We start from the raw sequence: 22,436 nt of genomic DNA on the forward strand, positions 1-22,436 counted from the left end.
GGTTCTTTCTAAGGCAATAGACTTTCTTCTGGTAAAGCACCAGGGGCAGATGGGCTTACCACCAAATTTTACAAGTGCTACAAAACCAGTTTGGTTCCACATCTGCTCTCTGTCTGGGAAGAGTAATGTTAGGCCGGTAGGCTTCCTCCCTCCCTTAGGGAGGCATCACTTTGGTCTTACTTAAACCTGGTAAATCAGCAACACAATGTGGATCCTACCGACCACTGTCACTTATTAACTGTGACATGAAAACGTTTGCTAAAGCACTTGCTCTCCGGCTTGCCCCATATATGTCATTTATAGTCCACCCGGACCAATCCAGCTTCATACCGGGGCGTTCCACCTCTCTTAACCTCCGACGGCTATTCAATATTCTTGAGCGTATCGATCCAAGTGCACAAGCTGTGGCGGCCACCTTGGATATACAAAAAGCATTTGATTGGGTTTCTTGGCGATACCTGTGGTTGGTACTTGAGAGGTGCAACTTCAGACCCCACTTTATTTCCTGGGTAAAACTTCTATACGCCGCTCCTGTGTCCAGGGTCCACACAGAGGACCGATGCTCAGTCCTGTTTGAGATAGCTAGAGGTACCAGACAGGGCTGTCCCTTCTCATCCTCAATTTTTGCATTGGGGTTCTTGACATTATTTCTTTCTATGCAGATGATGCTCTACTTTATATTCGCTCCTCCCAACACCAATCTTGCCCCCATCTTAGTTCCCAAGAGGACAACGTCATCTATCAGGCCTGAAGGTCAACTGCACCAAATCTATACTGTTTCCATTGACTGACTCCAAATTGCCTCGGAGATCCCCGTGGGTTCGCCTGGTCTCAGACGGAAATCACCTATCTTGGGGTTTCGATCACACATCACCGGATCCCTTTGTACGATCTCAATTTCAGGTGAATATCTCATCTCTCTTGCACAGAAGACAGCCAATTGGTCCAAATTAACGTTTACACTAGCTAGGAGAGTGGCAATTCTCAAGATGATTCTCTTGCCACAACTCTTCTACAGATTCCTTAATGTGCCGCTCTGGCCAGACCATGAATTCTTCAAGTCGCTGACCGGGACCGTTAACACTTTCCTATGGCATTCCGGGGTGGTCAGTCTGAAGCTTGAAACATTGGCTACCCCAACTACTCTGGGTGGGTTTGGTGCCCCCGATTTCCAGGGCTACTGGATTTGCTGCGCAGGCCGACTTTGAGGCCTTCTGGTTCGATGCTGACGGATTGCACCCTCCTGTTAAACTTGAACGCCTGGCGGCTGGTGATTTGGATGTGCGTTCCCTGGTTCTTCCCTCACTGGGTTTTAAATTGGAGCCTATGGATCCCGCCGGTTCCACAATAGTAGCACGGAACAAGATTTGGAGGAAAACTAGCGCCCCACACCCATTCCATGGCAACTTTCCCCTATGGAATTACATTCCTGGCTCCCCTCGGTGGAGGTTATGGCACTGTCCGGGACGCATTTACCTTGGGGACATTCATTAAACGGACGGATTTACCTTGTCCTTAAAAAGGGTAGACCCTCTTGCTGGCTCCAATATGCTGGTCTCCGCCGCGCTCTTAAGAGCAGATGGCCGGTTTTCCCCTCACTACCCCAGATGAGCCACTCCTGTCCGAGGTTATGATGGGGAGTGTCACTATAGGTCGGGTCTCCGGATTCTATGACCTTCTGCAGGACCGAATGGCCTGTTCTTGGGAGGAACTTAGAGAGGCATGGGGCAGAGACCTTGGTGTCGATATAACAGATCAGCGATGGGAGTCTGTGTGTGTACCTGCAAGATCTCCATAAACTCCCAATTTAGGCTCATCCAATTTAAAATTCTTCACAGGGACCATTACACTCCAGTCAGGCTTCACCACATGTCGTTAGATCGCCCACATGCCCGAAGTGCCAGGCAGACAATGCCGACTACATCCATATGCTCTGGTCCTTCCCGAAACTTTCAATGTTTTGGTCGGAAGTATGTACAACCATATCACAAATTCTTGAATGTTCCATCATCCCATCCCCTTTAGCTTGCCTGTTCCAAGAACTTGCCCGGATGGGACGTAACTCTAGGAAACTGGCTGGTTTGTGCATGCTGCTTGCGACCAGTTGTATTCTACTCTCCTGGTTGCGACCCAAACCCCCCACACTTAACCATTGGCTTCAGGCCCTCACCTGGGCCTCGGATACCAAAGAGCGCTGGGCCAACATGCAGCTGCTAACGAGTAAACCCTGGAACATCTGGGCCCCCTTCCGATCATACCTACTCTCCTCTCCGAGTGATGAAGGGACTGGTTATTCATCATACTGCTGCTTAACTCATGTGCCCCCTTGGCGTGGTCCTGTGCAGCCACTACGCTGGTACCCATGTCTATATGTATTTCTCATACAATGCTGGTTATATTACCCATGTTTCTCGGTTGCAATGTCAAGCGATTATAAATAAAGGTTAAAAAAAAAAATCTTGCCAGAACACAGGGGTCCGGATCCCCTCACAGGGAAAATAAAATGTTAAAAAAAAACACCAACGTAGTGCCATGGACCCTGAAATGGCGATAAACACTTGGATGCCACCACCCTAATCTTCGAAAATATTGAATCATCAAGTGAACACCTGGCACATTGCACAAGCGTACTTCACCATGGCATTGATTACTGGAATGTCTCTACTCTTCTAAATAAGTGTTACCAAATACAAGCGTGTGAGCCACTGCACCATTTACCCATGCCCTTCCGCCTCACTAATCAGTGTAAATCAACAAGAAACCATCACCAGGTCAACTAGACAAATTATCCAAAAAACATGTTGGAACCAAACAGATGCCAACACTCTTTATGATCGTTGCAGTAAGGAACATAACCCCAAGGACAATACGCATCCCAATATAAAATCATGGCAATGTGAAATCCAGGCAGCCTGCCAAATGCTACTGCCATGAATGACATTCCTGTACCTTCATTCTGACCGACGCATTGGTGAGGAGCATGTGCATGCTGTATGCACAAATGTGGCAAACAACACACTACTAAGCAAATACACCACGCCCAACAAAAGCAAGGGCCTGGCATTAAACACAATTGCACCAAGAAATACCCACAAAAAACCTCTTTGGTGACGCTAAACGACTTTGATGATGTAAATCACACTAACTCCATAACTCAAGGACAACAGCTCTTAGGCCGTGATATGGAGCAAGTGGGCTTGAAGTCATCAAAGTTCCCCTGAGACAACAAAACAGCTTTTTCGGGTGGTGGGGTTTACAGTATATCTCGGATAGTTTAGCATCGCTGTTCTACTACTTGAAGTACGGATTATCCCCTTCAAGTGACAACTGCGAGACAGGCATGGTATCAAGAGATGACACAGACACGTAAAACACAGTTTGAAAACATTTAATCTCAATGGTCTGGATGGCAGAAAGCCTAACTTGCCCTAACTTCAAGATGGGAATGTTCCCTAAAGGAAAGCAAACTAAGGGAAGTCCAAGTCTGTCAGTCCAAAATAAAATAGTGTCGAAACATATGCTTGCCCTCACTTCTATAGGAAAACAGGGTGTTTGGGATTTGGTCAACTCAACAGTGTTCAAAGTAAAGTTGATGTGACGGGGGAGCTCTTCCGTAGCCCCTTCCCCAAGTTCAAGACACTCAGATAATGTTCAAAGTAAAGTTAGCATGACAATAGAGCTCCTCTGCAGCTCCCTTTCCAGAGTTCAAAGCAGTCTGGTTTAGAGCGTTCCACAGGTTCTCAGGATTAACTTGGCAACTCAGATTGGCTGACTGAAGTTCCAGTACCTTTACCTTGACAAGATGTACAACTGCAACGGGTCTCTTGGGCTTCCCTTGCCTTCAAGCCAGACCCTCTTGATTGTTCTCCAACTCACAAATGCTCAACTGGTTAAATGTGGACTCTTGTTAAGTACCCAAGTTCAATTTAAAAAGTCCTACAATAAACTGTTCTTCTTCCCTTGGTTCCGGGTGAGACTCCCAAGTTCTTTTGGTCTGTAGCCTCTGTACTTCATGCAGCTCTCCTTTACAGCTAAGGCGCCCCTGGTCGTGGCGCAGTTTTCAGACAGCACGGTCCACCCACTACAGATCACGCAACCAGGTGCCTTATGTCATTGGTGCTTTCCTGTTCTCCTTGTGAGGCCTCTGCAGCCCTCCTGCATCAACCTCCTGGCTGGGGGCCACCCCAATGCTTCTCACTCTTGGTTTAGTGGAAAGTTTATTTTCCTTTACTTTTGGGGATGTTGCTCCCACTTCGGGTTTCGCACAGCTTCCCCTTTAAGGATCTCTATTTTCCTGGTTTTACCGTGCTGCGCACAGCTCTGCTTTATTCACAGGAGCTTCCTATTCAGCTACAGAGTCTTTTGACAATGTGTACTCCTGCACATGACCACTCCGTTACTTTGTATCAGCAGAATCCTCTGTCAGTTTCACTATAGATAAGATTGTAGATTGCACAAACACATTGGGCTTTCGCATCACTTGCCTCTCCTCTTGGGTTTCCTTGCCTTTTATTAGTAGTCTGAGGTCAGGGTCTTCCCACCTGCCCCTCAGACACTCCTGGGTCTCCGACTCGGCCCAGGGGAAGGCGCACTTGGCATTCAAATTAAAAAGGGATTAGCATGCCTCCCTTTTTCCAGACCTCTGAAGAGGTTGATGTGCCTTGACCTCCATCATCTTCTCAGTACTTTAATGGCGTTTCTCATAGGAAGTCTGTACCGCAAATTCCTCTTCTTTGTCACAGTATTTAAGTGATGTTGGGGGAAAGAGGAGAGCGTACCTGAATACATCCTATGAAGGCTGAGGGTTTTGTGGGTAGGTCATTATCAAGGAAAGGGGAATACCAGGTTTCTGGTCTAGGGGTGTCCTTTTAATAGGAAAGTGGTGTTGGTATTAGCTTTCTCTTCCCCTTCTCAATGTTAAGGTATGATGTGTCAAATCTTCTCTATCTTATCACAAAGATGTTAACAAGAGGTTGGTGGTTTTGTCTCTTTCACTCCGGTATCCTCAAAGGATGAGGTTAACAGGAAAGGTAAACATTGGGTCTCTGATAATATTAGAGGGGAAGGGGATAAGTCAGTGTTGTATTTAGAAAAAGGGGTTCCTGCTGTGGGCCTTTATATTCCCTTACTTTCCTTTGTGGGTGAATATTTGTCAGAAAGTTTTGGGCTGAGGCAGGACATGCATTGCAATACCCTATAACAGTAGAGGAAGGTACACTAGGTCAGGGCTAGAAAAGTGGGAATACCATGTCCTTTGGGCCCTCCTTTCTCAATCCCAGAGGACCCCCTTCCCAGGTGATCCTCCCTCACTTGTCTGCCCCAAGGTTAGGATCCAAAAACAACAGCCAGTCCTTGGCAACCTGCTTAAAAAATCCCCGGGGGTAAGGCAGGTAAAGACCCTTAGGTTTTTCACACAACGTACAACTGAGCGATCATGTGTATTCATTTGCTGAGATGTATCACAGCCAACCCACAACAGATGCACATTGAGCAGCCTCTCGCTTGCAGGGATGAAATTAATGTTAACAAATATCTAGGAACTCACAGAGTAGAGCTCCTTTTTCCTACAACAGGCTCCGAAAGCACATGACGCCATCAGCAGTGCAGCTGGACCTTCAAAGGCAGAGGGCACAAATGAAGCTCAGCAAACAACTGACAGAAAAGGTTTGTCACCCACTCATGCTACTCATAGTCTGCCAGAAACACCAGCTAAGAAACCTGTTGCCACTGCAACACCTGTACCCACAACACCACAGACATCACTCCCACTGCAGGGTCCAAAATGCAAACCAACACCACTGCTGGACAGGTCACTGCCACTTCTGCCAAGGAACAGACTACCACTACCTGTCAAGCCACAGGCACTCATGATACTTCCCCAGTCACCAGCACACTGGTGGATGTATACTCTGGGCTAGGAATGGGGTTGTGTGCAGGAAAGGCATTATCAGAGTTCCCTGCATCATCATCTCAGTGTTGCTCCGTTGCTCAAGTTCTACATTGACAGCCCTATCTGGACACAGATATCGGCATAGAGGTCAAAGGCTCTGCAGCTGATGGGGATGATGGAAGTAGAATGCACTCCCAAGGTGACACCCCCCCAAATGGATCAGGTGCTACGAGATACTCTCAGTGCCATATGCCAAAGGCCTACGAGGATGGACCACTGCCAGCAAAGAATGTAGGAACTCACAGACCTCCAACCACCTGCAGCATGTGTAAGCAATGCGTGACATAGTACAGGGTGCCTCTCGCCAGGTGGCAAGGGAACAGTGCAGACACCTCACAGAAGCAACTGCTTCAAATACTGCGTTTGGGCAGAGACTGGGAGAACTGAGGCCATCTCTGCAGGTCATGAAACCATGCAACATGTTCTGCTGCTGACACTGCAGCACATCTGTGGACTTGCTTCCAATAGCTTTGCATCAATCACCCCAACATAGGGATCTCTTGCCAGTAGTCCACAACGTCCAGTAGTCCACAATGCAGGTCTCAACTTACTGCCATGGGTGTGCCAAAGTCTCCATCTGGACCGGGGAAGAGCAGCAAGAAGTGAAGAAAACGGCCTCTGGAAATTGATTTTTGTTGGGGGGTGGAAGCAGGGAATGGGTTTTGCGGAATGAAGAGTGGGGAGGGGGTGAAAAGGGCATGGATGTCACATATGTAAACAATGGAGTTTACAAAACAAGTAACGATCCGGTAGTCTTTTGGCTTCAGTCAGATTTTACTACAGTGAATTCACTCATTGTGCAGTGTGTATTTTATTGTTAAAAAAAAAAAAAGTCTATCAGTTCCTAACACTGCACGCGGACATCCCTGCCTTCTGCACAGGCATGTGCCAGTAGTTCATCCCATGGCTCGTCATCCACCTCCTCTGCTGAGTCGGCCAGTGCCAGGTCCTCCTCAGCAGGCAATGGTACATTGTCCTGGCGCACATATTATGGCAGCATCACACAAGGTCCATCTTCCCCAACCTTCTCTGGACTGCATCGGAAACTTCCTTTCAGGAGTAGAAAACATCAAATGCCTGAGCCATGGTATTTGTGGGTAGCCAGAATTACCTGCAAATGGAAGGACATTGGGCCACTTGCATCTAGGTAATTGTCGTACTTGCCCCTCATGACGAAGTGGTGATGGCATTTGACTTCAATAAAGTACTTTGGGATCACTCAAGTACCATCTGGTTAAGTATCTCTTACATTTGACATTGCCGAAAAGTTGTGGTCATCCTGCTCTGCAGACTATGTATGCTTCCCTATATACTGCATCCAGTCATCCCTGCACACCCCACACGGTACTTGGCACATTGCAGCCTCTACACATTTTATCCTGGTCATTGTGTTATATGTGATGGGTGCCTATTGCAGTTTGTTCGATTAACATATTCTAGGTCTCTAGACAGTTGTGTACTACTTACTACCAGTGGTGGGGCGCTTTCCTTTCAGCTTCCATGGGTAACCAACTGGGCTGTTCACAAAATCGGAATTATGGGAAAGGGTTTATTCCAGCAATAGAATGCAATTCAAATCATGCAGCTCTATGCATTCTGGAACATGTGTTCCCTTCATCCCAACTGCTCTAGTGTGGAGGGGGCACGTTATGGGATGTTAGCAAGGCCATGTCGGTCATGCCCCAGTAATCTGAGGGTTTGAAGGGGTTTTAAGTATCTAAACAATAGAGGATGCTCGGAGGAGCATCTTAACACTACAAGTTTCCGCTATACTTTTTTATATTCATGGTGAGCTAATCAAGAGCTAATCCAAACCTATTTTGGATGAGGCAAGGCTGCTACGGAAATATATATGGTTATCAATGTCATACAATCCGAATGCTCTATAACTAAGAAGATTGTATTACATTTACTAGAGAAAACCCATCTAATATCCACTGGATTAACTAGATCAAAAAGACACTTGTTCATTATATAATTTTACAAATTAATTTAGATTAAAAAAAAAATTCCCATTGAAAGGACCTACAATCCTGCCAAAAAAAAAAAAAAAAAAAAATTGAAATAAGGAAACAAAGCTCATTATGGTCCTCTCAGTATGGAAATGACCTTATCTGGATCCTACAAAACCCCTGAAGAAGAAAAAAAAAAAAGAAAAAAAAAAGTTTTTACTTGTCCACTTCAGATTTAAGTTGAGTTGCTGCTGATCTGCCATTTGCTGGTCTGTTGGAATGATAAATCAGACTATCGTGTTGTGTCTTCTTTGCACCAACACAGCGGAAACTATACTCCATTTTGTGTTGTTCTGCCCAAAATATGTTGCTATTAGAAAGTTTCCCAGAACAATTTTAAAGTCAAGCGTATCCAAAGAACGTATACAAGTGTTTGACTTGAAATTAGTCCTTGATCGCTTTTTAATACCCATGCCACCATTCCATATAGAGGTGGTGCGAAAAGAGCTTCTGAAAGAATAATAGAATTATTTGTTAACAAACTATTTTTTTTTTCACCATTACAATTTATTGGTGTTTATATGACGGCAATATTTTTTTTTTAGAATGCTAAATTAGTATAGCATGTGCCTAAATAAACTTTTGAAGTGTCATTGACATTAGTATAGCTCATGGCAATGGAGCACCATGTAATTTAAACAAATTGTGCCCTTACGCTGACTTATTGCCACAGAAGGTTGTGGGAAAAGAAGGTCTTAAGACTTCCATTGTTGCCCAACTTACTAGCTAATTTAAGTGAAGATCTCCTGTGCTCTACTTTAATAACCATTTACAAAAGCATAATTCAATGTCCTATCGGATCAACTATTGATGTAATGCATTGTGTTCACCGTTACACATACAGTTTGCACATTCACTACACCAAATGTGTGGGGCATTTCTGCCTCTCATTGAGGAATATATACGGATTAGGTGCAATAACCAAAGTTGCTCAGGGCATCATCCCTTCACAAGACCCATTTGAAAAACATATGCAGGTGTGTGAAGCATATTCCTGCACTTGTCTGGTAAAGAGTTTTTCTGAAATCTATTGGTGGTCAATATGTTGCACCAGAGTTTGCCGATGACTGTGTAGAGTTAAGTTATACCAGCATCCAAGGTGACAAAGGGATCTAAATGATCTCAACCATGTCGTTACAGAGGAAATTAATGATTTATTAGGCACATTACTCCATGCTAATACAATTGCTTAGCTTCAACTGCACACTATACAAACAGTTACATGGGTCAAAATGCGCTGCACCTACGCACATCTTTTAGTGGGTCACTTTGAGGAACACACATTGCAGGCTTAATAATAATATCAACCCCATTATCTTACGGGGGTTGGGGGGATTCATTGATGACATACTTATTTGGAATAGTGATCTTGAATAACAAAGATTTTATGCAGATAGTGAATGAATAGAATTTAGAAAGAGTCAAGATAAGTCGATAAACCTAGTATCAACTTTCCAGACAGGACATTGACATTTAGAATCAAGAACTGTGTACCAAAATCCACAGGAAGACAGTGTAAGCAATGCAGTGCTGTAAGTGGTTTGTTTTTATCCAAAATGTCTGACAAACCGTATTCCTTATAGTGAATGATAGGCAATCGTCAAAACTAGACTCCAAACCACATAATTTTGGAACAAGCAATCAAGACAATATCCAGATTAAAAGATAATTAGTTCTGTAAATCCTAAATTCCAACGGCCGAGGTCTCCTCAAATAAACACACTAGTAAGTGGGTTTAACAATCATTTATTTCAATCAAGACAAGGGCTTTCGTGAAAGGGCTGTCTCTAACACAGCACCAGAAGGATAGTGTCCAAGTGAGCTACTAACATTACAGATCCAATACCCTTTATACAAAAACACTAACATTGAGTCATATGGCTGACAAAAATAAGACACACCTAGTCAACTGCAATTTCCTGCCCAAACACTATTGCCTGTTTTCCCAGACGTTGCAGGAAGGAGCACAAAGGCCGGACAGGGGCTATTTTGACATGTATTGCAGGAAGGAACACCAGATGCCGGACAAGGGCAGCGTTTACATACATTGCAGGAATTGGCACCAAAGCCGGACATTCTGGCTATGAGTCATAATTGGTCAAAACATGTTCAGGATGCAGCTGCAAAGCGGACGTAGGGGACAAAAACTAGCTGTCTCATCAGTTTCAGGATGCAGTGGAAATATACTGTGCACAGCATTTTTGTCTTGCTGAGAAAAATCAAATGGCAGTTTTACAAAAATGGATTTTATATTAACAAGCAACCCTTTTACCATCAGCAAGACAATACTTCAATAGGGCCATACCTGCTCGCCCTTCAGAGTTATGTCTCTTATTGTATCTTCATTATCAGAAATATCAATTTCATGTCATCCGATCACTTCCTCCATGTTTAGAACTCCATTGGTCAGCATAGCATTAGTAGGTTTAGGCGTTAGTGCTCCCATCAGTTTTTTTTAGAACAATTACCTATAAGAGACACACATAAAGGGAAGCATTGTATACAGCAGCAGCAGGCAGCCATTGCTCCTCCAATAGCCAAAATAAGAACAAGAGGTTTCCATCCCCAAGATTTAACCAATTCCCGCAACCATGATTCACTGTTTTCGTCCCCAATGTTATAATGCATTTGAGCTGCGATCTTATGCATGTCATCAATGTCCTTAAAGATATCGGTATTGTAGTCAGTTATAAGGGTGCAACATGATTCCCAATTATTTTACAAGCTCCTGCTACCTCTACTAACATTTTATCTAATACCAGGCGGTTTTTTAATGCGGCCATCCAGATTGCTTGCCTCTCAAAGGTGATATTGGTAAGGATTTTACTAGCGTGGACACGTGTGCTGTTGGGCTGTGGCAGCGGTGCTTTTTATTACTAACTTTCCTGGTGGACTATTCATTTGAGTACTTTTGTACCACGAGGACTCTGTATGCGCAAGGTGAAGGGCGATTTTTATAAATCAAGGCGAAATGTTGCCATATGGACTGAAGCAAATGAACTTCCAATTCCAAAGAAAATACTCACTTTACTTATTACATTGCTACATTCACCTCCCTGCTTCTTCCGGAGGTGGGCTGGGCTGTATCGCGCCGACTTCGGTGGGCTGTGCTTCCTGCCTCTATCTGGTGCAAGCAACACCACGAGGCCGTTCTTGTACATACAATACTTATGCTGTTTCTTTTTTTTTTCCTAGAACCATTGTATGCTCTAGTCACGCCCCCCGGCACCCACGACACCCAGAAGCCTACAAAACCCCAGCATGCGCATCCAAGTGTGGCCAACTGTGCTGTTGGCTGTGAGGGTGTCCGGTAGGTTACTGTAGTCTTTATTCATTTATTTTTTCTCTTAGTCTCTTACCCTCTATTCTTGCTCTTCTATTTACTTATTTCCTTTTCCCCCTTTTGACAAAATTATATTGCAAAATGTTGCATCTTATGCTCACTGACTCACAATCGCGAATTATGGCAAATGGCTTACGCAGTCGCTGCCTTGATGTCCAACTATCTGGCATTTCCACTAGCAACATTGATTTAACGATTTGTGCAGGGAATTACTCATATTCGGGTTTAAATGCCCTGGAAATTGCCAGTTCTAACATGGCAACTGTATTTAGTAACCATGCCCAACTTAAACACGGATCGATTTTTGATGCAAATAACATGACTCCGACAGTACCAGTTAATGCTCACGGCTCAGCTGACCATGTTGTTCTTGTACACCCCTATATAATGCCCAATGTTTATTGCCCTGACCCTGCATTAACTGGGAGGAGTTCTCCATTAGACGATACCTCAATATTCGATTACCTTAATCAGAGCGAGATAAAAACACACTCACCCAATAACAATAGCCAAAATTATACTGCTACTATACGTCCTTAGGCAATGGCAGCACTAGACAAGCAAGTGCATCCTTCTATCGGACTCCTCATTCCACTGGTCCCATGTGCTCGAGATAATGTGCTCTTTCCCCTTAAACTGACGAGAACAGATGATCACTCGAACAGACTTCTAATGAAACCCTACACCACTCCTAAGACCTCTCATATTGATTCCAATAAAAGAACTAAAGAAGATTACTTTAGATTCCACCAGGTTCCACCGGATCGAGAGGGCGCTGGGGGATACCCCGCTGGAGCAAGAAGCAGAGCGGTGCATCCCAGCAGGAGGGGCGCTTCAGAGACCCTAAAACGTGTTTTACTGACCTTTGTCCACCAACTGAACCTGCCCTACATCGTAAAGGCGATGCACCCTCCCACCTGGACAACAGGTACACCTTATCATGTGGTGACGTGGTGGGCAGCGCAGGCATCCTAGTAGAGGATTACGGCAGCGGGGCCGTCTAGGCGACGCGAGGAGACTTGATCAGGATACGGGCGCGTCCTGCTGGGGAGAGAGGACTCCAAGAAGTGCTGAGGCAGAACCTGTTAGGCAGGGTCTACGGGAGGCAGTGGAGATAATCTGGCCTTGAGGATGTTCTGATCTTGATGGTTGTGCACATTATTGTACCTCTGTCCCCAAGTACCGCACAGACAGAAAGGATACACTGTCTGTGCAATCTTTGAGGCCACAGGTGTGTTGAGCCGTCAATCAGGTAGCAGGAACGCCGGAAGGACCTCTGACTGCTGCAAGGCAATGGTTAAACGGGAGCAGTGCAATTGGTACGGGTAACAGGTAACAATCAGTATTAACAAGGCTTACCCAGGAGTGTTGTAAGTGGGGTCCTAAACGTGGTGAGAGCCACAGATTGCTGATGATGGTGAAAGAGGTGTTCTGCACGGTTTATAGGTTAGTCACACCTGGGTCTGATGTAGATGGACCAGTAAGGCAAGAAGTTCAAACCAAGTTCCAAGATTCTAGGTTCAGAGAGGATAATCCAAAGGCAGTCCAAGAGCGAGTTCCAAGGTCAAGGAGCTGGGGAAACAAGGCGGAATCCAAGAGACAGAAATCCGAGGGGCAGGCAAGACAAATCCAAAGAACAGTCCGAGGTCGCAAAGTCTGTGATCATAAACAGGTAAACCAGAGCGCTAAACAATCCTCAAGAGATCAGCTGTGAAGCGCTGTACCCACGTTGCCAAGATGCTTTTAAACTGATTAAGTAGTCACGTGATGTGTCCCATGGACGTGTGAGACGTGACATGATCATGTGGTCACGGGACACCGGATGTCCGGGGTTGCCGTGGGAGTCTCTGTGGGCGTGACCAGCCGTGAGTGCGCCTCCATGGCAACTGCCAGCGAAACAAAGGACGGTAGACGCCGGGGCTACAGGCTGGTGTCCTCCTATGCCAGGAAAACTGCTGGGTCTTTCTATGTGCCGGGACTGCTCTTGAGGTTAGGTGTGGTATGGGGTGTGTGATCGTGTGATTCTTAATGGGGCGAGCAACGGGAGACGTGACAGAAGATGTGATCCTGGCTACAGGGCACCTACCAGGATCGGCCCGAGACTTTAGCGGCGGGGTTTTGGAGCGGTTGGGGGACCATCCGCCCGGGTGCTGTTCCCTCCCACAGAGAGACACTGCTCTGGCTCCCCACGCTGTGTGCAGTAGGATTTGCCCTCCTCGCCCCCTTTGTGTAATCTCCCCTCTGCTAGTGTTGGAACCTTCGGGCCTCTGGTGTGAGGGGCAGGAGCCCTAGCCCTCTTCCTCCCCCCACCCCCCAGTGCGAGCCTGACTGGTGGGTCCTCCCCCTTCCAGCCTGTGGTCTCAGAGGAAGAAAATCCTATTGGACTATCAGCCTCCGCTTCTGTATGTGCAGCAGCAGGTATTCCCCTTCGGCTCTCCTCAGCCTACTGCGCACCAACGATCTGTCTGGGCTCTCGCGGCCACACCCCGATGAGTGTGTTCAGCTCACTACATCCCCCCCACCACAACTGTCGATGGATGGTACAACGTGCATCTGAACGGCTGACCAGGTGCCACTCTGCCGAAAGCTGACGTGACGGTCTCTAGTCTGGGGCTACAGAGGAGAGGGAGGAGGTGCGAGCGACGAGTGGCGTGCGGGAGCCCATCCGGTCATTCCTGAATATCCAGATCCAAACTAGACCCCCTGATTCTTTGGTTTCCAAAGCTGCCTTCTCCTTTCTTGATGGACTGGTCACAATCCCTACAGAAGTTCCGGTGCACCACCGACCAGACGAGGTAAGGGGGTACCATGCAATCCTCAAGCCAGCCAGAGGCGATGGAGGCCCAATCAATGAGTCGAAGCATGGCGCCACTGTTGGAGGAGATCCGAGGTTTTAGAGAGGACATCAGCAGAAGGCTTGACTCCTTAGACAAGAAGGTTGATGCTGTTGACGATCGAGTCCAAGCCTTGGTCTATCAAACCTCAACAGACCTTGAAACCCAGTTTGACATGCGCCTGGCAGAGTTGGAGAGGCGGGAGGAGAAGGTCACCCTCAAACTTGATGAACTAGAAAACAGAGAACGGCGCTCCAACCGAAGGTTCCTTGGTATTCCACAGCGGGAAGGGGAGACGCAGGCAGATATCATGAGCGTGGTTAAAGCAATTATAAGTAAACTGATGGAGGAAACACAAGCAAGCCAAAAATTGATAGAGCTCAGAGCAGGAGCACGCGCTAGAGAACCTAGATCAATCCTCGCGAAATTCCATTATTATGCCAAAAAAAACAAGATCCTGGAGCTAGTCTGGAGAAAAGGCCCCATCGACTGGGAAGGCTCTAAAATAACGATCTACCAAGACCTTTCAACTCTCACCCGGTCGCGCCGGAGACTTTGCAGTCCCTTGACAAAGTGGCGGCAGTCCAAGGGAGTGAGATACAGGTGGGGTCACCCTTTTTCGATCTCATTTGAAGTTGAAGGCTACAAATATTCCCTTGTTACGGAGTCCGATATGCAGAGAGTGACTAGTGAATTTTTGGGTGACTCCTCCTTGAAGCCTTTTAAGGACGGGAGAGGACCACCGTGAGGCTTCGGAGTTTGTAGAAAGGCGTCGCATCCGGGGCCACAGGAAATATAGAAAGGTGACGCCGCCCCTCCCGGGGCAGCCTGGCTCTTGACTTGAACTGGTGGTTTTTTCCTTGACTTCCTTAAAGGGTGCTGAGGGGACTCGGGAATCAGGGTGGACCTAGGTTCCCCCGGGGGCCCCCGGATCTGCGAGTCTCTGTGATGGGGGTGGTAAAAATGATGGGTAGTATTGCAAGAGGGGGGGGGTCTGAGGGGAGCGCTTGATGTTGTTTCATGTGCTGGGGGGGGAGGGGGAGCTCGAGCTCAGAACAGTAGTTTTTCTTGTAGCTGGCGGCCCTGGTGGAGGCGGCCCATGGTGGCCTGGTTTTACGGCAACGTTGATCTCACAGTTATTCCAGGCGCTCGTGAAAGAGGTGACGGGGGGAGGGAAGGGTGTTCTTTCTTTGGGTTGTGGGTGAGTTTGTTTGCGCCAACCGTTTGGAGTTTTTGTTACTTGAATGTTGATTCATGTCATGGGGGACCATTGGAGAATCAGTCGGGAGTGTTATCTCAAGGGGGTTTGAGCTCCCAGGGATCAGATGCTAGATTTGATTTACTCAATGGCTGATTGTAGTCAACCGCTGACGCTAGGCTCTTTAAACACGCAAGGTCTCAACTCTCCTTATAAGAGGTCCCTGGTGGTGAAGGAGTTCAATAGGCTGAATCTTGAGGTTTTATTTCTTCAAGAGACCCACTGGATGAGGGGTGATGAGGCCCCTTTGAAGGCTTGGTCAATAAAAAAGGTTTTCCATGCGTCATCCCAGGTCAAGAAAAGAGGAGCGGCGGTTGTGATCTCCCAGAAGGCTCATTTTAACCCTGAAGCCCAATGTAGAGCGATTCAGAGGGACGCTATGTAATGGTCAAGGGGGAAATTAGAGGGACCAAGGTGACCCTAGTCTCTATTTATGGCCCTAACGAGGCCCAGGACCGCTTCTGGTCGGAGGTGAAGCTCAAAATTATAACATTTACTGAGGGTGCGCTGGTGGTGGAGGAGATTTTAACATGGTACTCGACCCGACTCGCGACAGGCTATCCGACCGCCCTGGCATAGAAGCTCAGTTGCAGAAGCGCCTAGCAGCCTCTTTCCAGAGCACTAATGAAGAGGTAGGGCTTAGGGATTCCCACTCGGCCCGAGAAGGCCAGGAACCGTTATACACTTTTTTTTTTTCGAAACCCTACTGGTCATTCTCTAGAATTGACTATATTCTCATTGACAAAGGCCTTTACGAAAGTATCTCGGAAGTGAAGGTGGAGGTGACCCCATGGTCTCACCACAACATGGTTAAGGTTCAATTAGGGATTCCCCCTTAGAGTTACTGAGCCTGGGAGGTGGACCTGCAATGATCATCTGCTGAAGGAAAAGGAGCTAGCTCAGACCACTCTAGCTGCCGTAAAAGATTTCTTCGATTTCAACGATGGATAGGTGGGCTTGGAAGGGATTTAGGAGGCCTTTAAGGCCACAATCAGGGGTGTCCTTATAGGGCTGGGTGCAGCGAGGAAGCAGGAGAGGGGTAGAGCGGAGAGAATTCTTAGGGATAAAATCGAGGCTATTCAGCCGGGGGGCAAACTAAGGTCCCAGATGTTGCCGGGGAAGTGGGCTGAACTCCAGCAACTTGAAGCTAAACTCGCAGCTCTCCTTGTCGGGCAAACAGAGGAAGCTGTCCTTCCTTAAACAAAAATATATGGAGAAAGGTGAAAAAGCTGATACAATCCTGACATGGAGGCTTTGAGAGCTTAGAGAGAGTAGGAGGGTGGATGTGCTCGTACTTGCAGACGGGGTGTGCTGACGAGACGACCCCGAGATTGCAGACCAATTCTACAGGTACTACGAGCACCTGTACAAATATACAAGAATATAACGGAGATGGGGCGGATATAGACAGATTTCTAGATGCTTTGCCTATCCCTTGCCTCCCCCTCCCTTCTCTCCCCCCCCCCCCCCCCGAGAAAGTCGACTCTCTGGAGAGACCCATTTCTCCCCATGAAGTGATTGATACTATCGGCTCAATCAAATCTGGTACCACCCCAGGGGATGATGGGTTCAAGTTCTTTTATAAATCATTCCGCTATGCCCTTGCCCAGTTTCTGTCTATACTCTTCAATGGCGTTCTAGACTCAGGCTGTCTCCCTCAAACCATGCTTTCATCCTGTATTGTTGTCATCCCTAAGGGAGGAAAAGTCTGAGAAAATGCCAGTCCTACCGCCCCATTTCCCTGCTCAACACGGACATGAGGATACTAGCCAAACATCTGGCGAATGGGCTAGCCCAAAATCTCACGTCACTGGTCCATGGCGATCAGGTGGGTTTTATCTCAGGGAGGCAGGGAGGAGATAACATCAGTAAGTCATTGGGTCTGATGCACAAGGTTGCCCTTTCAGGGGAGGAGACCCATCTCTTGTCATTGGACTTGGAAAAAGCCTTCGACCGAGTCGAGTGGGCCTACCTGGGCAAAGTTTTACAGAAAATGGGGTTGGGGTGTGAGATTTTTCAGCTGGATTCCAACTTTGTACAATGGCCCGACTGCCAAGGTGGCGATTAATGGAGTGACCCTGGCTCCGTTCTCCCTTTGAGGGTCCTGGCAGGGCTGCCAGATCTCGCCCCTACTCTATGCCCTTGCGATGGAGCCCCTAGCTATAGCAGTAAGGCGCCATCAGGGGACAGCAGGGGTCCGTTGTGGTGACCTCGACTTCAAGCTTTCGCTGATGACGTTCTGGCATATGTTACCAATCTTCGGCACTCGCTCCCAAACCTCCTTGACCCGATTCACGCCTTTGGTACATTTTCCGGGTTGAAAATTAACCTAGCGAAATCGTGTTTGATGCCTATGGATAGTGCGGATTCAGAGGTGAAAGGGAGGGACTCCTGGGAGGGTATTAGAATGGAGTAGGAGGTTACGCCTTACCCGAGTGTGCTGATCCTGAGGGCTTTGACTGGCCTCTTTGAAGTTAATTATCCCCCCCCTGTTCTCGCTAAGATTATCTCAGATCTCTGGCGCTGGTCCCCCCCCCCCCTGACACTCTCCTGGTTTGGCCGTATGGTGTCAGTCAAGATGAACATATTACCACGGCTGCTCCATCTATTCTCCTCTCTTCCAGTCGCTATCCCGGACTCATTTCTAAGTCCCTCCACTCTGAAGTTTTACGGTTCATTTGGAAAGGGAAAAAGCCGAGGTTCAGGCACGAGACCCCAACCCTTCCGAAATAACATGGAGGATTTGGCCTGCCCGACTTCCGGCGCTACCATAAGGCGGCTCAATTAAGAGTGTTGTTGGAGCATTTGAGGGATGATATGAGGACCTATTGGTCATATATAGAAGACATCCATGTACATCCCAGAAATGTGAGGGATCTCGTATGGGCCGTGGGTGAGAACTTCCCAAGTGCGGTTAGAACACACCCCACTTTGTCAGTGTTGTGGACTCTGGAGAAAGAATAGAGGAAATGAAGCTCTTTTCTCCTGGCCAGCCCCTCTGTCCTCGGTGTGGGCTTCTCCGTTTGAGTTGGGTAGGAGGAATCTCCGCGGGACTCAGGGATGGTCAGACGGGGGGTTGGAACGGGCAGCTCAACTGCTTCGGCTGGGAGTATTCATCGACTATGACGGCTTAGTGAAGACCCTGGGGGATGCTTCGATCTCAATTTCTGACTACATTCGAGTGAAGGGGATCATGACAGATCCCCAGTGGGCTGGCAACCTGACCCGCCCCCTCACGCCGCTGGAAAGAGTGATAGTAGACTCCAAATCTAGGAAGGGATCCCTCTCCAAGTTCTAAAATGCCCCGATTACAGCAGACGCAGAGCCTAGACAGAGCTTTAAGAAGCAGTGGGAGGGATGGGTGGAAGGAGAAGTAGTTAACTCCACTTGGTCGTCCATCTTTAAGGTTCTCTTCTCTGGTTCCCTGTACACAGCGGCTATGGCACACAACTTTAAGATGCTTCACGCATGGCACATTGCACCAGAGAGACTTGCTAAAATGTATCTGGGGGGCATCCCCGCTCTGTCCGAGGAGTTGTGGTCAGCTTGGGACTTGGTTCCACGTTTGGTGGGGGTGGCCCGCTATTCAGCTTTTCTGGTCGGACTATCTTTCTTAGATTGCAACATGGAGGGACCGCAACATTCTTGGAGGTGGGGTTATACAGTTCTCTGATAGATTACTTCTGTCTCTCGCACATACTTATTCCCTTAGTAGATACCGTAAACATCCATGGAATCAATCTGAGCAATCATGATTAAGGAGATTTCTGGCAGCTAACTGCCTCTGCTGCCCCTTGTTCTCCTCTGGTGTTCCGGCACGGGATGCGGATGAGACCACCTTGCCGAGGGTGTTCTAGGCCATGCTGCATGCGGGGAAGCTTGCCCTTGTCCAAAGGTGGAAAAGTGGCGTGGTGCCTTCTAAATCAGACTGGCTGGACAAACTTTGGGCGATATTCACATACAAAAAAAACTTTCAGCCCTCAAACATGATGCTATGAACTCATTTTTGCAAGATTGGATGGTAGTTGTACTCCATGAAGACTGTAAATCAATGGAGACTGAGGAGCGGGGGGCACGAGTAGCCTGCGATGTGTATTGACCTTCCTACTATGATAACTTCCTCTTTTATTTTTGAGGCGAGCCCGCATTGTCAGCATTGTTAGTTTGTCTGGTCCCGAATTTGTTCGATGATTGACTCTCCATTGCCCTATTGGGTTCGGTTTTATATGAGCGGGGGTGGGAAGGGAGTGGTTTTGTCCGCTGTTCTTCGACAATGTTTTATTTTCAGTGGTTTATTGCTATGCACTGCTTTTGGAAAATGTTCAATAAAAATTCACGTGGAAAAAAAAAGAAGGTGGTCACGGTAACAAAACAACTCCAACCAATGTACATTTTAACGGCACTACCAACGCTACCACATTCTTGGGGGGAAATCCTGTATCTAGTTCCAATGCTAGGCACTGCAACTATAGCTCTAGTGTCCCCAGTAGCCTTGTCCTTAACGTGTCGAACGACCCTTTAAAACACAACTATACAGTTATTAAATCTAAATCAAATCCTATCGAAATGAAAATCATCAGTCTTGGAGGAAACACTGGGTCACTACGAAAAAAAAAGAAAAAAAAAAAGACTAAAAGCGAGTCAATTTTCGGAAATTAATCTCACATATTCCACAACTTTGTATACTTACTACGAATCACCTGACATGATTTTCCCCTCGCCCGACAGAACTATTGGATGTTGTGTTACCTCCCCTCTGCTAATATTCTGAAATTATTTGGGGTTGCCGATCCGAGTTGCAGGATCTAGGGTTCTCGCTTTTCACCTTTGGTGATGACCTGAAAACACAAGAATTCCTGCAACATCCCTTACCGGAACTTGCACCCGTGGTAGGACAAACCCAGGGCGGTCCTGCAATTGGTAGTGACAAGCAACAATGTATATCTAACATTATGGCAATAGTAGGGAAGGAAATAACCTGGGTTGAACCTTTATTGGTAACAATGCTGAACACTAAAATGCTGAAATCATCCAATTAGCAATCCTCGCAAAAAGCCTTTAGAATTTCAACTTGGAATTAATGCGGCTGCCATAATCTTCAAAAATGGTTATCGAATGCTGAACCCGATACGCTCCCTAATGTTATGCTCATCCAAGAAACCAAAAAAACAGATGAACTATTCCTAGAAGGATTTAGCACTTATTGCTCCTATGCTTCCAGTGTACATCTAGGCTACCCCTCTGGTGGTTTGGCTATTGCCATTAACAATACTATCAAATGCCTAACCAAAATGATTTGGAAATCAGCTAATATTCTGGCTGTAGCTCTCTTATTTCTGAAAACTGAATTTAAAACATTACTTCTAGTAAATTTGTACTGGAACCCACTGAAAATCTCAATTGATTCAATGTTCGACGAAATTGATAATTGCTTTGAAAATATCTTTGCACAAATATCAGAGTTTGAAATAATTGTAGGGGGCGACTTTATGCAATACACGCTTGGCCTTGTGTGATTATCTGTCATCACATCGCAATACTCTTGCTACAAAGCGTGGGAAGCGATGGATCACATATTTGATGATTGTCAGATTGGCAATATCTTTCTTAGATTGCAACCTGGAGGGACCGCAACATTCTTGGAGGCGGGGGTTATACAGTCCTTGACTTTGTGTACCCACATAGAATACTCACACTTAAACAATGTGGGGTGTACTAAAACTACTGGAAACACACCCCAAAATAACCTTGCTGCGTTGGAAACCTGGCCTTTGTAAAGAACTTGCCTGTAGCATATCTGACGACTTGAAGAGACATCACAATAGTCTTTGCAAGGGTTCCTGTTCCATGTTTACGTGAGAACTTAGATCTAATTTAGTTGATAAAGCAATTCGATACATCATTACGAAACATACTTTGTTTAGTAAGAACTGCCTTCATCCCTTTGACCCTAATTGTAAGATCTTAAAAAGAGAAAAGAAAAAAAAGAAATCGCAATTTAAGACAATTAAAACTGATGGAACATGATTCTCTCCTATATCAACACTTACGCAAACAGATATTGCAAAAATACAAGAATAGGGTCAAGGCTGCAAGATCGCTTAACTTTAACAAAGTTAACTGTACCCTAATAAAATCCATCTGTAAATATGATTCAAAAGCCATTTGGAAAATGATCAAACAACCTAATCGAGGTGCCAGAGTTACCACGTATAGTATTAGATCTGATGAAGTATGGAAAGCTTACATTACTGCTAAATACGAAATCCCCGAACGCTTCAAGAATTGTTCTTTTCAACTTGTACATCTGAAGACAACGGAAACTTTGAAGTGGCCGCATTCCGATATTGAATGGGCGACTGGGAAATTAACGTTTTCTAAGTCCACTGGCCCTCATGCAATTACCATGTGTTTTTAAAACTGATCCAGCCCTTTGGGCTAACTTACTAAAAGCAAAATTCAACCTAATTATTTCCTCTGGTAACATCCCCTGTTCGTGGGCAACATCAATAATCATACCGATTTTCAAGAAGGGCAATTCCCAGAATCCTGAAAATGATCGCCCTATTTCGCTCATGGACACAGAGGCAAAGGTTTTTGCTATACTTTTACTGTGGGAACTTGAAACACATAATTCAACATGGCTTATATTAAAAAAAAAAACTGGTTTCAGGAAGGAGATGAGCACTACTTTGAATGTCACTGATGTCTCATGTTTTAGCTGAATCCAGGTATAAGGATGCCTGTCCATTATACATGGCATTCATTGACATCTCGGTGGCCTTTGATAGTGTTAGCAGGAATCTATTATGGAGCAAACTGGTAGTAATGGGGATCCCTGTATTAACCTATTGGATAATCCTTTTACATACTGGTACATCCTATAAGATCAGGATTACTAGTGAAGGAGCTACCACCTACCCTATAAATACCCAATTAGGGCTCAAGCAAGGCTGCAATCTTGCAGCATGTCTATTCAACCTCTACATGAGTGACCTTGACAATGCATGGAATGAAAGAAATGTGTTCTCAATAAAAC

The 22,436-nt window shown here is 46.3% G+C and overlaps 1 protein-coding gene across 3 annotated transcripts in view; it reads right to left on the reverse strand.

The window, feature by feature from the left end:
- Positions 1 to 22,436, reverse strand: part of DIS3L (DIS3 like exosome 3'-5' exoribonuclease) — a 1,101,103-nt gene that overhangs the window by 1,001,558 nt on the left and 77,109 nt on the right. Inside the window, exon 1 of one of the 3 annotated variants that reach the window (XM_069624267.1) lies at positions 10,268 to 10,397. The exons of the other annotated variants lie outside the window; for them this stretch is intronic. The gene's annotated coding sequence lies outside the window, so the exon portion shown is untranslated. Of the gene's footprint in view, positions 1 to 10,267; positions 10,398 to 22,436 lie in introns of those variants that run through there. 3 annotated transcript variants of the gene reach the window in all.

Source organism: Ambystoma mexicanum, chromosome 11 (genome assembly GCF_040938575.1).
Source record: "Ambystoma mexicanum isolate Mex_15411 chromosome 11, UKY_AmexF1_1, whole genome shotgun sequence".
Taxonomy (NCBI): domain Eukaryota; kingdom Metazoa; phylum Chordata; class Amphibia; order Caudata; family Ambystomatidae; genus Ambystoma; species Ambystoma mexicanum.